The 13,119-nt window shown below is 40.9% G+C and overlaps 1 long non-coding RNA gene across 1 annotated transcript in view; it reads right to left on the minus strand.

Moving 5' to 3' along the window:
- Positions 1-1,344: 1,344 nt before the first annotated feature.
- LOC107212941 overlaps positions 1,345-13,119 on the minus strand; it is a 43,392-nt gene continuing 31,617 nt past the window's right edge. Inside the window, exons 2-5 of the long non-coding RNA XR_004499864.1 lie at positions 10,069-10,214; positions 7,232-7,338; positions 2,053-2,122; positions 1,345-1,966 (exon numbers count right to left, since the gene is read on the minus strand). This is a non-coding gene — a long non-coding RNA (uncharacterized LOC107212941). The remainder of the gene's footprint in view (positions 1,967-2,052; positions 2,123-7,231; positions 7,339-10,068; positions 10,215-13,119) is intronic.

A 13,119-nucleotide genomic window follows, 5' to 3' on the forward strand; every position in this document is an offset into this window, starting at 1 on the left:
CTAATTAGCACTAAATACACCATTGAAAAGTGCAGTCAGAATAATTTGGAATTGAACTGGTATTTCTGCTTGCCACCTCTGGTTTCTGTGTCAGGAGATGTCTGATACCAATGTATGTGGGCATCTCTCAGAGCTCTTTGGGAGATTCTGAATGCATTTGCATCTCACTGGTGGTTGCAGTTGCAGAGTTACATTCATTAGACAAGAAAGAAATGGATTCACTGGTCCTCATCTCTGCTCTACAAACAATGTGTGCTCATGTTTTGAATAAACACCTCAAGAACAAAGAGGTCAAAACAGCCCAAGGATTTGGACAATCAACTTTTTTCTTTTGTGGCTTTGACCAAGATATCAAGACATACAAAGATATCAGGAGTTTCATCCTTTCCATAGTGAGGATGGAAATATATGAAGAAGACACCTAAATGTGTGCTGCAGGTGCAAGGCTGAGAATGAGACTCTCAGAAAACCAGCAAGAATTGACTTGTGATCCTTTAGCACCCCTAAAAGTGTTATCCATGGTCCTTTTCAGTTTATCACAATGGCTTAGTCATGGAAGCCAAATGACAGCAAACATAATGGAAGCAGTTTGGGTATCTGTACAAAAGCATCTCCGTGGATTTCTGATCTTAAACCTCATTTTTCTGATGAAAGTTCTAAATTCAGGTTTATTATTCCCTATCAGTTTGAGAACATTTAACTGTCAGATACCAGGGCAGTTCCAAAGCAGTTTCAGAGAACTTAGAAATACAAATTACAGCTTTGCTTACAGGAAATCATGTGAGCTTGTCCCAAATGGATGTGCACAGGGATTGAACTGGGAACCCATCACACAGGGCTTGGAATGGGCTGAGGAGCACTGGAAGGAGCTGGAGCTGAGCATGGAGGAGGAGGAGGAGGAAATTGCCACTTTCAGCTTCTTGTTTTTATCCTTCAGCATAGACAGATTGACATGTGATTGAGCAGACACATTTCACAGTTAGCTTTTCAAAGGCTGTTACTTCAGAATCATTAACCTGGCTGAGATCTTTGCATTCTTCTCTCTGCTTTGTTGAATGTTTTCATAGCAGCAATTGGTGGTAGTTCACATATCCTTAAAGCTGCAAAGCTAGCATTTTAATTTATCCTAATTCAGAACTAAATTGCCTTGCACTGTTGGCTAATTAAATGTTCAAAGAAGTGATAAATTAAGCAGGTTGATCATTACAACACAAGTAATTAGTCAGTCCAACTGAATCTAAGCCTTGAAATCCACATTCCCTGAGATGACAGGAATTTTGGGGATGTGCAGGAATGCAGAGTGTCAAGGTTGAAGATGAAAAAAATTTCCTCGAATATTTCATGTTCACATGAAGTTTGAGATTTTAATGCTGTTCATTTTGTGCAGAAAGGAATTAGTTTTCTGGTGCAACTAAGAGAAGATGAAGTTTCAAGACAGCATCTTGAGATACTGAGATTTGCTGCTATTTTCCTACAGGATCTGACAACTTCATGTTACACACACATGAACACACCTCTCTGAAAACAGGTATGATCAAAAATAAATAACAAAAGCACAAAACCTCTAACCAACCCCACTGACATTAAATTTCTTAAATAGGCCATTATAAATGTGATATTGTGTGGCAGGGAACTTCCATTTACAAAGGTTTTCATACACTTATTTTACTAAAAGTTCTCCCTGGGACCATATTATCTCATAACCAAAATATTTGTTCTAAAAATCAGTCTCTCTGAGCACCTGCTCACAATTCTCATGACAACTTTCTGCCAGAAAAGAATTAAATCTGTACAATCCATTGTCACAGCACTTTGATTTTCCTCCTGCTGATACATGCAAGTGCTCCTTGCTCCTCCCGTGTGGCCAGGCCTGGAGAAGGTGTCTCAGGAAGGGGCACGTGGCAGGGCTGGGGATTGTCTGGAGGGTGAAGCTGGGGATGGTGTCCCCAGGACAGGCCAGGCCATCCTGCAGGGAATGAAAACTCATCAGGAGAGGTACTGAGAATGTTTAATTAAAGCACATGGGGGACCTTTTCCTGTGTGTGCACTCACTGCTCAGTCTCATAGCAGAGTTCTCTCTTCCCTCGCCTTTAGGATGGTTACATCTGAGATCTCCAGGCTTCTGCAGGGGAAACAACAAACAGTAATTAATAAAGTGTCTCTCAGGGGTAAATTTCCAAAGCAGACTTCCCACAAGCTGTTTATCTCACCTATCCATGGGGCCTCTGGTGTGGAACCAACACTCTTAGATTATTCTGTTAGTGCTGCTGCACTGGTTAAACTACTCTGTCTTCTGCCCACCTCTTCTAGAGGTGATAAAGTTCTAAAGGTCTTCTGCATGTCTGCCATGAAGAAAACATCTTGTCATGACTTTTCAGTTTATCTGCTATTTCCCTGGGTGAGGGGTTATAACTTTTTTCCTGAACTCCTACTTGTTTGCTGAATCAGCTGGTATTTCATCTTGCAAACGATGCTCTTCAAATTGAAGGTTCTACAATGTTCCAATTTCTTTTTTTTTTCCCCTTTTCTGAGCTCTAATTGGTCTAGCTGGATTATGTTAATTATTTCTGATCAAAACTGCTTAATAAGCATGTCAGGTCAATTAGTGAGGGTCTCTGGAGTTTAAGATAGTTATTTTCTTTTTTAGATATCACGTAGGCAATCCACTGTTACACATTTTGTGTTTCTAGAGCTATCCCTGAATTAATGAAAAGCTAACAGACTGGGAGGTAAGAAAATGCTTCATAAACATCCACCAATATCTTGCACTGGGGATCACTGGTACCTAAAAAGCTGCTTTAATGCTTCAGCATTGAAATCAATCTTGAAAGCAGAGTTCATGGCCTCACAGCTGGACCATGAGGGGACGAGCACCAGGAGAGCCATGTACTGCCCTGAGCCTGAGGGATGCAGGTTAGAACAGGGAAAGCTGCAGCCATGAGTGTTGTCCCTTCCTGTCCATAAAAAACAAGGATAACAGTAATTTCCCATCTGTAAGATCCATTTGAGTAACTGTAAAATACTGAAAATGTTGTCATATTTATTTCTTGTAGTTAACTTCTTGTAATATTCAATCACAAACACAGAAATCTTTAGGTTACGTTGGCATAGAGGATGTCAGAGAAAAGCTGTCCACAGATTTAAGTTGGTGGTTTTTTAAAATATTCCAAATACTTGATTTATTTCTGTGAGTATAGGTTTTCACCAAACCATCTTTCTCCTTAATTGAGCTAATAACTTTACTGCTGTCCTCCTCTTTGCTCAGTCTGGCAAGCAATTTCCCAGCCTCATCTCCCAGCTCATACATCCACATTTGATCTGATTATTAGCATTTAATCTTTTACAAAATCCAGTGCAAGGTATTCAATCCCAGCCTTCTTTAAGAAGTAACACCTTTTGACGAGCTGGGTGTCACACATCTCCTTTGTAAGGTAACCATTTTATCCTGTGTTATTGAGAGTGGAAAATGGAACACAATTGAATTTACCATTTAGGTCTTCTCAGTTCAAAGATTTTCTGCATTTTATTAAGATGTTTCCTTTGGGTCTCATTTATGAAAATATTTTAAATACAAATTTTCCTTTTCAATGCAATTATATCTAAGAGACATCAATTATTAAACCAAAAATATAGAGTACTGCTCATTATCTTCACACTGCATGAGTTTGAGAGTGTGGGGTGTTTTTGTTAGACTTTCAATAAATAGTCTTGTTTCTGAGGGATGATGTGTTGGGAGGGGTGTTTAATTTCAGAACTGATTAGGACTGTGAACTGGTCATTTTGGGACTTGATTGCTAACATCTGAGACACTACAGGACCCTCTGCAATGGAAGAATTGAAATGGCTGAGGGAAAACTGCTCCTAGTGATTAATAACACCTTTGCTCTGAACTTCCTCCAGGCAACACTCTGGAAATAGTGTTTGGGAGGTGTGGGCTGTGCAGCTGGACCCAGCTGAGAGCAGGGGGCTCTGTGCTGCTCAGGCACCTCCTGAACAGGGAAGAAAATCTTTGCCAAAGATGTAGGAGATGCACCTTTCCTGTCTAACAAGGAAGCCAATGGCTTTCCACCTTGGATTAAGCATCCCTGTAGTGCTTATGTTGTACTCACAAATTCCACTCACTTGGGATGTGAGTGCATTTGCACGTGGCCTCCCTCCTGTGAGAGACAAATTCCACAGCAGAACCTGGGAGATGGCCAGACACATGTCAGTACTCTTTTCTAATTGTTTTGGGTTGGTCTTTTTTTAATGCAAGGAACTAAAGCAGGTACTTTTCAAACAAAGCTTCAGTTATTCTGAGGGAAATGCAGGAGAATGTATTGAGCAAGCTGGGTGCATGTGACCCTTAGACCTGGTGATGCAAATATGGGGACTGGGCTTTATCTCATTTAACATGCTGTCACATCAGTGTCATGCTGTGTGCTTCAGCCAGATTCCAACACCCCAGGGATGCTAATGGAAGAGAGGAAGTTTACATTGCAGCAAATGCTGCTACTGCAGTTCCCCATCACAGGTGACAGAACCCAGCCAATCCATCTACCTGTGTGTGCACAAATGTGTCCTGAAAAGCTGCTGGAGTTTCTAACAGCCCTTCACTCCAGTCCAGCAAGCAGCTGTGGCAAAAGCAGCAGCCTTATCTCAAAAATAAGTGATAAAGAAACCTGCCAGTGTGAAATGCTTGCGGAGGAAACATCCTGCTGGTGTCTCCTTGTCATCCCACACTGCTGGTGTCCACTGGAACAGTCTCTTCCAGGTACAAACACAGCTCCTGCCAAAGCTGAGCCCAATCCTGCATGTGTGAGGGATGAGAGCTTCAATGCCCTGCATGTCATTTTCTCTAGTCAAAAACTCAAATAGAGCCACAGACACCTGAAGAAAGTGGCTCAATAAAGGCCTTGACAATTCATTAGAAAGTTCAGGTCTTCCTAATTAGAGTTTGGTGTAACACTCTGCCTCACAGAGCAGGAAGAGAAGAATTCAAAACCACAAAAGCCCTAACCTCAGCAAACACAAGGATCTGACAGGCAGGAGATGGCTCATTCTGTCTGGAGTTTTGCACACAAAGCTCTATTCAAACGTAAGGAAAACATCTTTTTTTCTCACTGAAAAAGCAAAATGTGTCTGAAGCATTGTGGATTTTTTGTTAGGGTGTTTCATTTTTGTTTCAATGTTTTTATTTCCTCTAAGTGTGTTTGTATGAAGTTTCAGGCACAAATTCTCTAACTTTTTATTGAGGTCTTCACAAGTGTGCTCTCTTCAACAATGTATCTAAATACATTTTGATGTGGAAAAGCTCATGAAGAGTGGTTAATGTGATAAAAGCAGAAGCTTGAAGCAATGACATCTAAAGAGAGTCTGAAGATCTTGAAATCAGATAGAAGAAAGAGAAGGCTAAAATGACAAACATGTTTGATCTTACGTACTTAAACAGAAAATCATTTCTGAGCCCTGTCTTATCCTATAAAGGAGCTGCTGAATGGCTCAGATTTAGATACATGTAGCTATATTTGCTACTGAGAAAATTACATACTTGCCCTTCTGCACTAGTACTGTAGCTTGGCAGTTCATTGATTTAAAAACCCAAATCACCCACTTCATTCCTCCTCCCCTCTCTGCCCAAAAAAGTGGAAAACAGAAGCTGGCTTTCTTCTACAAGGAAGGAATTAATTTCCTTAAGGAAAAGCAATTAAATGCCTCCAAAAATGAAGTAGTGAGATGATTTTGGGTCAAGTGGAGAAGCACAATGCACACAGAAGACAGCTGTTGAGACAAGTGGAGTCACTGCAATGCAACTACACAATTTATGGGGGAAAGGGCAAGTAATGAGGGTGAGAGAAGACAATTTCTGTGGCATTAAACCTGCAAATTAGGGAAAAATAGGAAGGAATTATATGGTGTGAGCCCTAAACCTCTCATTTTTATATTCAAGTCTGGAGCTCACAAGCAGAGAGCCTGGTAACGAGGAGGTAATGCTGATCATCCTTAAATTTACCACTGGACATGAATGGCACAGAGAAGCTGAGACCTAGAGCCTGTCCTTTAGAAAAAGGAAAATTCTGCTCTGTTCATGCAGAATTGATGGAAACTGAACATTTGCTCTTATTTTGAAATACTTCTTCCTCCAAGCCTATAAGACATGTAATGACTTTAAATTTCTTTTTTTTTTTTTTACATAAGATTTTACATAAGAAAACTTATTTTTCTTGTCTGCATTCAGGAGGTTTCCAGTCCAACCCCTTCAGTTATGGAAAGCTTTTAGTATATCATGGCCTTCATTCAGTAAATCACCTAAATTGTTGTTTTATTGTTAAGTGCACCATGTTTTATACAACTCTGGGTTCCACATTCAGGGGTAAGGTGGTTTTGCACCCTTTAAACTAATTAATGATGCACTATTAAAAATCATGTCTATTAAAAGATGCCCTGTTCCTTCATCCTCAGAGAATTGCAGAAGGCAGGGTGTGCAGTCTGTGGTTCCTGCCCCACCTGGCACTGTCCCCACCCTCAGATGTTTGTTCTGCTCAGCTCTCACCCTCCAGAAGCACCAGAATCTTTGCTGCTGCCATCTCTCTCCAAAGCCAAGATGTGTCCAATTCCCTGTGTTCTTGTAAGCAAGTCAGTGACCTAAATGCAATGTATCTGCATAAACAAAATCTCTAATTTCATGCAATAAATACTGATAAAAAAGAGTAAGGAGAAAGCATCAGCTCACTGAAGGCTGGGGCCACCTAAGCCACAGTGCATGGGCTGCAGTCTGCAGGGAGCACAAGTTTGAATATTATTTTAGAGATGCTCTAATTCCTTATGAACCCACATCTCTGATATTACACTGAAGTTACACTTGAATGTACAATATTTGCATTCCACTTGCTAATTCATGTTGCTTATTGTCTCTAATCTTGACATCACAGCACAAATCCTTTTCATGCTCTATTTCCCATGCAGTGCAGCTTCCTTGGTTTGTATGCAACATTATTTTCCCCATTAAAGTTAATTTTCATAGTAGACTATGGACTGGCTCTACCTTTCTCTCACACCCCTCATTTTCCAGGAGCCACACAAACAAAAGCCAAAAGAATTTTTATGAGTTACTGAAAAGGTACTAGTAAATTCTGCTCTTCTTTTTCTAAGCTGGTGAGAGTTGATACATTCACAGGATTGTTGATAAACTACTTCTGACCAGTAGGCAATCAAAGCAGACAACATGCATCACATTAGAATGGGAACATACCAAGGAATCCACTGAGGAAGAGGAGAGACATGAGCTGCTGCAGGCAGCCAGACTCCTTCATGGATAAAATCAGTGCAGAGGAAGTAAACAGAAATCCTGAAGGTGATCTGTGAGCAAAAGATCCATGAGGAAAACCAAATGAGTGCAGGACCATGAAGGGTGGCACAGATTTTGCAAGGTACTTCTCAGTACATGTGGCATCCTCAGAAAAGCCTTGTAATCCCTCAGAATTTGCTGGCCCTGTGACCCTTCATGTCATTGCAATGCAGGCCCATTTGTTTCAAAACAAAACTGAACATATCTAACCTAAATCAGCACATCTGGCTCACTAGAAAGCTGACAGCTGGTCCTGATGAGCACTGACCAATATATCCATTCCTTCAGTGTTTGTTTGTTCTCTGTGATATCTGCAATGAAATCAGAACTGGTAGATCTTAGCTTGTCCTAGCATAAGGTCTGGTTTGGCACCCAGAGAAAGTCATGTTCAGTCAGGGCTCATTCACTAGTTTAAAATTTGCTGACTTGGCACTAAGAAATTATTTATTTCAGGATCCATCTCCTAACTCTGTAGCTGGGAACACAGGATACACAACCTGCAAAATGCTGTAGGAGAAAACACAGTCTGTGCTCTGTGGTACAATTTAGACCATCTGTGAAGACAAATCTTTCCAAGCTGTATTTTTGCTGCTGCTCCCTGACATCTTTCTGTGCTGGGGTATGAGTTATGTTACAGTGATTTTCAACAGATATCAGCAAAAGTGACCTCAGATTCAGCAGCCCCATAGGTCTTTAAATTATGTCTTGTCAGTGTGCATAGGCACATGCTCCTATATATCCACTTTTATTCCTTCAGTGTTTGCTTTCCACTCATACAGGAAACATTTTGGGTTTTCCTTTGGCTGTGAGGCCAAAGGTTTTATTTCTCTTTCATTTCCTTATGAAGGAATCCTAAACATGTAATAAGACAGCAGCAGTGCATTTTTTTGCATGGCTTCTAATGAAAGACACTTGATGAACTCTACCTTTTGTGGCATGAAGGGGAAGGAAATATCCAGTGTTATTGTTCAAGTCCACTTTATATCCCTGAGAGCTGCTACATGGGTAGAGCTCATGAGCCTTAACAGCAGCACGTGCTCTAAATTGCTGCTCATTTCTTCTGTCTTGCTCAGAAGTGGTTCAAACTATGGCACAACCTTGAAACTGCTTCTGGTTTGTGTCTGAATTCCTGCAGATTCCTCTGAAGGTGCAGAACCATTGGTTTAGTCCTCAGAGGTTGGATCTGTAACCTGTCACATGAAATCAGGTTTGAAAGTATCTCTTCAGCTCTCCATCTGCTGAGGGAAAAATAAAGTGTCCCAATGCAAGGCTGGGGCTCAGCTGCACAAATGCCACTGCAGACATTCCTTCAGCTCATTTCAGACCAGCACAGCTCTGTAACAAGTCCTGTGGTCCATCCACTGCCCTGTTCTGGATGGCTCCAGCCTTCAGGCAGTTGAAGTTCAACTTTCAGGCCTTTGTGCTGAGTTTCTGGCTCAAGTCCATGTGAGACTCACAGCAAATCTCTCAGTTCCTCTGCAAGACACAGCTAATGGTCCTTTCTGTGTAAACAGCAGGAGGCTCAGAGATGAGCAGGAGCTTCTCCATGAATGTCTGGATCCCAGCTGATCCTCATGCACTGAGAGTTCTTTCCTCTCTCTCCAAGCTGTCCTCATGCTCTGGCCAACACAACAGCCTGGAGCCACTTCAGGGGTGGAGACTGGAATTTCTGCTTTAGGCTAAGAAACTTAAACCATTCTGGGACAAATTATTTGCTGCTGCATGCTGAGATTATTGCCACTCCATGGCAGCAAGGTTAGTGCTCATTCAGAGCTTATACAGATGTTCTTCTTAAAAGTGCCAAATCTTCCATTTGTTCACATCTTGTTCTCTGAGGTACCACCATCTGTGCACCAAGTGGTCCATGTAGATAGCCATGGGTTTTCTCTTCTGGAAAAGATGATGGGTTAAATTGTCCCATTCCCCAGACTGAAACACTTTCTGCACAATGGTGAGCTGCAGATGGTTTTGTCTTACTTGACTTCAGTATTGGATCCTGACTCAGGGAAGAACATTTAAAGAATACCTCTCATCAGTGCCCTGAAAAGATAACTACACCAATTTTCCCTTTTTACCTTTCTGTCACTAATTCAGAATTATAAAATGCACAATTATACTGCACAGATTTCCATTCTTTCCTGTGCAGCACTTAAAATGTTTTGTTCTCTTACCAAAAGATTTTTTTCAATATTTATAGTTTAGATGCTTTTTATGTGTCTTGGACTCCACAGACTCTGCAACGATTCCTTTCAAGAGCCCTTATTTCTGAAACTACCTTTGTGTGATTTCATTTCCCACTGTTCATCAGAGTGCATCTTCACCTCTTCCACATCCTCACAGAGTTGTCAGTTCGTTGTTTTTTTTTTTAAAATTTTACTTTTATCAACAGCAGTGCTTAGAGTTTAACAATCTCAGATTGTACTTTACTGGGGAGCACATCATATGAGCTGCAACCAAGCCATGAGAATCCTCTGGACAAGCTGGGTTTCCTCTGTCAGGTATCTCTGCAATCTTCCTGAGTGGGGAGGAGGGTGAGTGTGACACAAGTGTGAGGAGCTGGGACAACAAGGGCATTTTGGGGGCTCCAGCCTGCAGGATGTAGAGCTTTGTCCTTCTTAAACCACTGATCTTTAACCAGTGATCTTCTGAAGAGCAGTCCATTTTAAAAATGAGCTGGAAAATAATGGTCTAGCAGAAGGAAATTATCAGTTTCTACTGGAAATGGATAAATGCAAACTTACCTGCCAGGTTTGGCTGAGAATCCTGAGCAACAACCCAGGGAACTGGATGCTTTAAATGCAGGCAAAGACAGGCCAGCATGGGGAGGCTTTTGGAGTTGTGATGGTTGAGCAGATCAAAATGGAGGGTTATTCTCTACTGCTTCTTCCTGTAAAAAGAAACCAGTGCAGGAGGAGAATTATCCCCTAAATCTCATTACCATGGACAAATCCAAGGTCAGGAAATCAGGCTCCTCTCCCAGTGGGGCTGTGAGCTGCAGCACTTCACCTGAGGGAGGATGTGAAGGCTCTGCTGACTGTCACAGGGATGCATCCACCCACTGCAAACGAGGATTTTTCATGGGAATGTTTGTAGTTTACAGTTTAGCACAAAAGCAGCGTGTGATAGCCCAGAAACACTGTGCACAGCAACTTTGGGTGTTTATTTATGAAAACAATACAGTGTGGTTCCAAGGGGAACTGATCAAGTTGCATAAAAGATTTACAAGTCCATTCTGTAGCTGTAATAATAGCTTTTAGCACTTTCTCAGATCCTTTCTTATATTCCAACGTAGCAGCTTGTGCTGCTTTATCTTTTGGACTATAAACCATTTTATATCTTCAGTATTTTGGAAGTGATAGCATGATAAAACAGATTTAAGCCACAAAATAATACACACATTTTCTATTTGGAAATGTGTTAAATCTGTTTTTGAGAAACTAACTGCTTGTGAAGCTATTAGCACAGTACTAGTAATACCCTAGAATATCACTCTAAACATGATGGCAGGTTCTCCTTAGCAAGTAGTCCTGTTTTAATACATCTCTGTTGAAAAATTTATTATTGAAAAACTATGCTCAAGAAAATGAAGTATTCCTCTCAGTTTAAGCAATTTTATTTTGTTTTTTAATAATTTAATTAAAAGAGTTCTTAAAAGTTTTTATGAAATGAAAACCAAGGATCTCAGGATAGCTTTTTTTTTTTCAATCTTCTTTAAAAACATACCTAAACCAAGGCTTTTCTAAATGTTCAGCAGGTAAATATGCTAAAATCAACAACTCAACATTTCAAATAATAATAATGGAACAGGGTGATACCGTCCTGAGTTCATGTTAGCAGTTTGTATCCTGTGTGAGCGTGGCCTCAGGGGGGAAATCTCTTTGCCTTTTCCTGGGAATTCAGGAATTCCTGGGCACAACAGCCTTTTCCTTACTTACTTCCAACTTCCCTTTTCCTTCTGCCTCTGGGCCCTGCTTTCCCCCAGCAGCTGAGGGCTGGGGACAGCAGTGGGGAACCCCAGCCCCAGTGTTTGCTCCCCCAGCACTGGGGATGCTCCAGCCTGATGCAGCTCTGTGTTCCCCCAGGAGCTGCTGCACTCACTCAATGATTTTGCATGTAGAGCCAGCATCTGATCAGACTTTTAACCTGGAGGGGAAAGCACAGGAAAATTCTGGTGAATTAAATTACCTTCTGCTGCATACAATCATCTGGCATGACTCGGCTCGGCAATAACGTTCACGTTGCCATTAATGGAAAACACTTCGCACTGCACTCCAGAGATTTTGTTGTTGTTGTTTCCTTTGGTAAGGAAGTGATCCATTCAGATTGGAGCTGCCTGAACAAAGCCTAAGGGCTCAGACACCACCAGCAGCAGCTCTCTAAGTGTCTCTGTCTTAGTGTGTAATCTCTGACTTGAAGGAAATGTGCCAATTGCTGCCGCTATAGGGCTCAGTGTTTATAAAACACACGCTCAGCTGAGTGGCCCTATGGGGCAACATGATTTATTTGCTGATTTACCTCAAGTAAATCATGATAATACTTCAACAGAATTGTCCTGGCTTCAACAAAATGTGTCAAAGCATTTTTAAATAGAACATTTAATCCATGCCTCTCTCCCTGGAGTCATGAAGTAAAGAATTAAAAACATGACTATGTACTAAGTGGGTAGAAGTCAGAAAATTCTCATTAAATACTTGTGGGGGAAAGTGAGGCATTTTCCAAGTGCCTAAAGATATCCCAGGGTTTCTAAATAAGAGAAATTAAAGCTTGCATTGGAAACTTTTGGTCATCTTGAAAAGTAAACTGAAACATACATATTAAAAATGATAATAATGATGTCAGAGGAGCAGAATCAACATTTCATCCTGTCATTATATACAGCCTGCTTCCATCAAGCTGACAGGTGCCTGTACACCTCTGAGGTGAAGATGGTTGTAGTGCTGACAGCAGAGTGGTGACACTTGACTGACAGACAGCAGAATTGCCAGGATCCAGCTGGAGGAGCAAGCTGAGCTTCCAGAGGCTGGAGCCTGGTGGATGTGGAATTCCATTATCTGAGATGTGCCATTATTTTATGTCCTCACTCCCTAAAATGTTCAAAGGATAGTTTTACCCCTGGCTAAATGAGACTACCCCTTGAGCCATTTTATTAATGTTTCTTTATTGTTTAATGATAGCTTGCATAGCTTAAGGCTGTCTGCTCGGTTAAAATTAGCAGGCAGGCTTTGTGATGGAAAAAGTCATCTGCTTTTCTCACCAGAATCATTCACAAACCAAGAAGGGATGCTGTAGCCAGCCCTTAATTGAATTTTGTGGCATTCTGAATGATAATGCATGGTTCTCCTCTCCAAATCAGGAATGAGGAATTATTACACAGAAGGATAAACAGGATAAAAATAAAAATTAATGCTCTTGGAAAACAGATCAAGCACTTCTGCAAATCTGTTTACTGGCATTTCTGTTCGTAGACTCATAGGTTAGAAGTCTCTGGTGTTGAACCCAGACCCATCAAAGATGATCATTCCCTAATTCCATGCCTTTTTTACTCCTAGTAAAAGACAATGAAGTTGTACAGAGCATTAAAAGCATTATTTTAAGTAGTATGGTAAATAGACTGAGCTTATTAATTTCAGTATAAACCAGGAACATAGGAGGTGGATTATGGAGGGGAAGGCTCATTTACAGATGTTTATTAAACATTAAAATTAGACATTTGCTGGGGGAAGGAGTGTAAACCAAAAGTATGGGAGAAGAAAATTGATTTATTCTCTGAAACTTTTACAGTGAGATCTAAA

The sequence above is a fragment of the Parus major genome, chromosome 19 (genome assembly GCF_001522545.3).
Source record: "Parus major isolate Abel chromosome 19, Parus_major1.1, whole genome shotgun sequence".
Lineage (NCBI taxonomy): Eukaryota > Metazoa > Chordata > Aves > Passeriformes > Paridae > Parus > Parus major.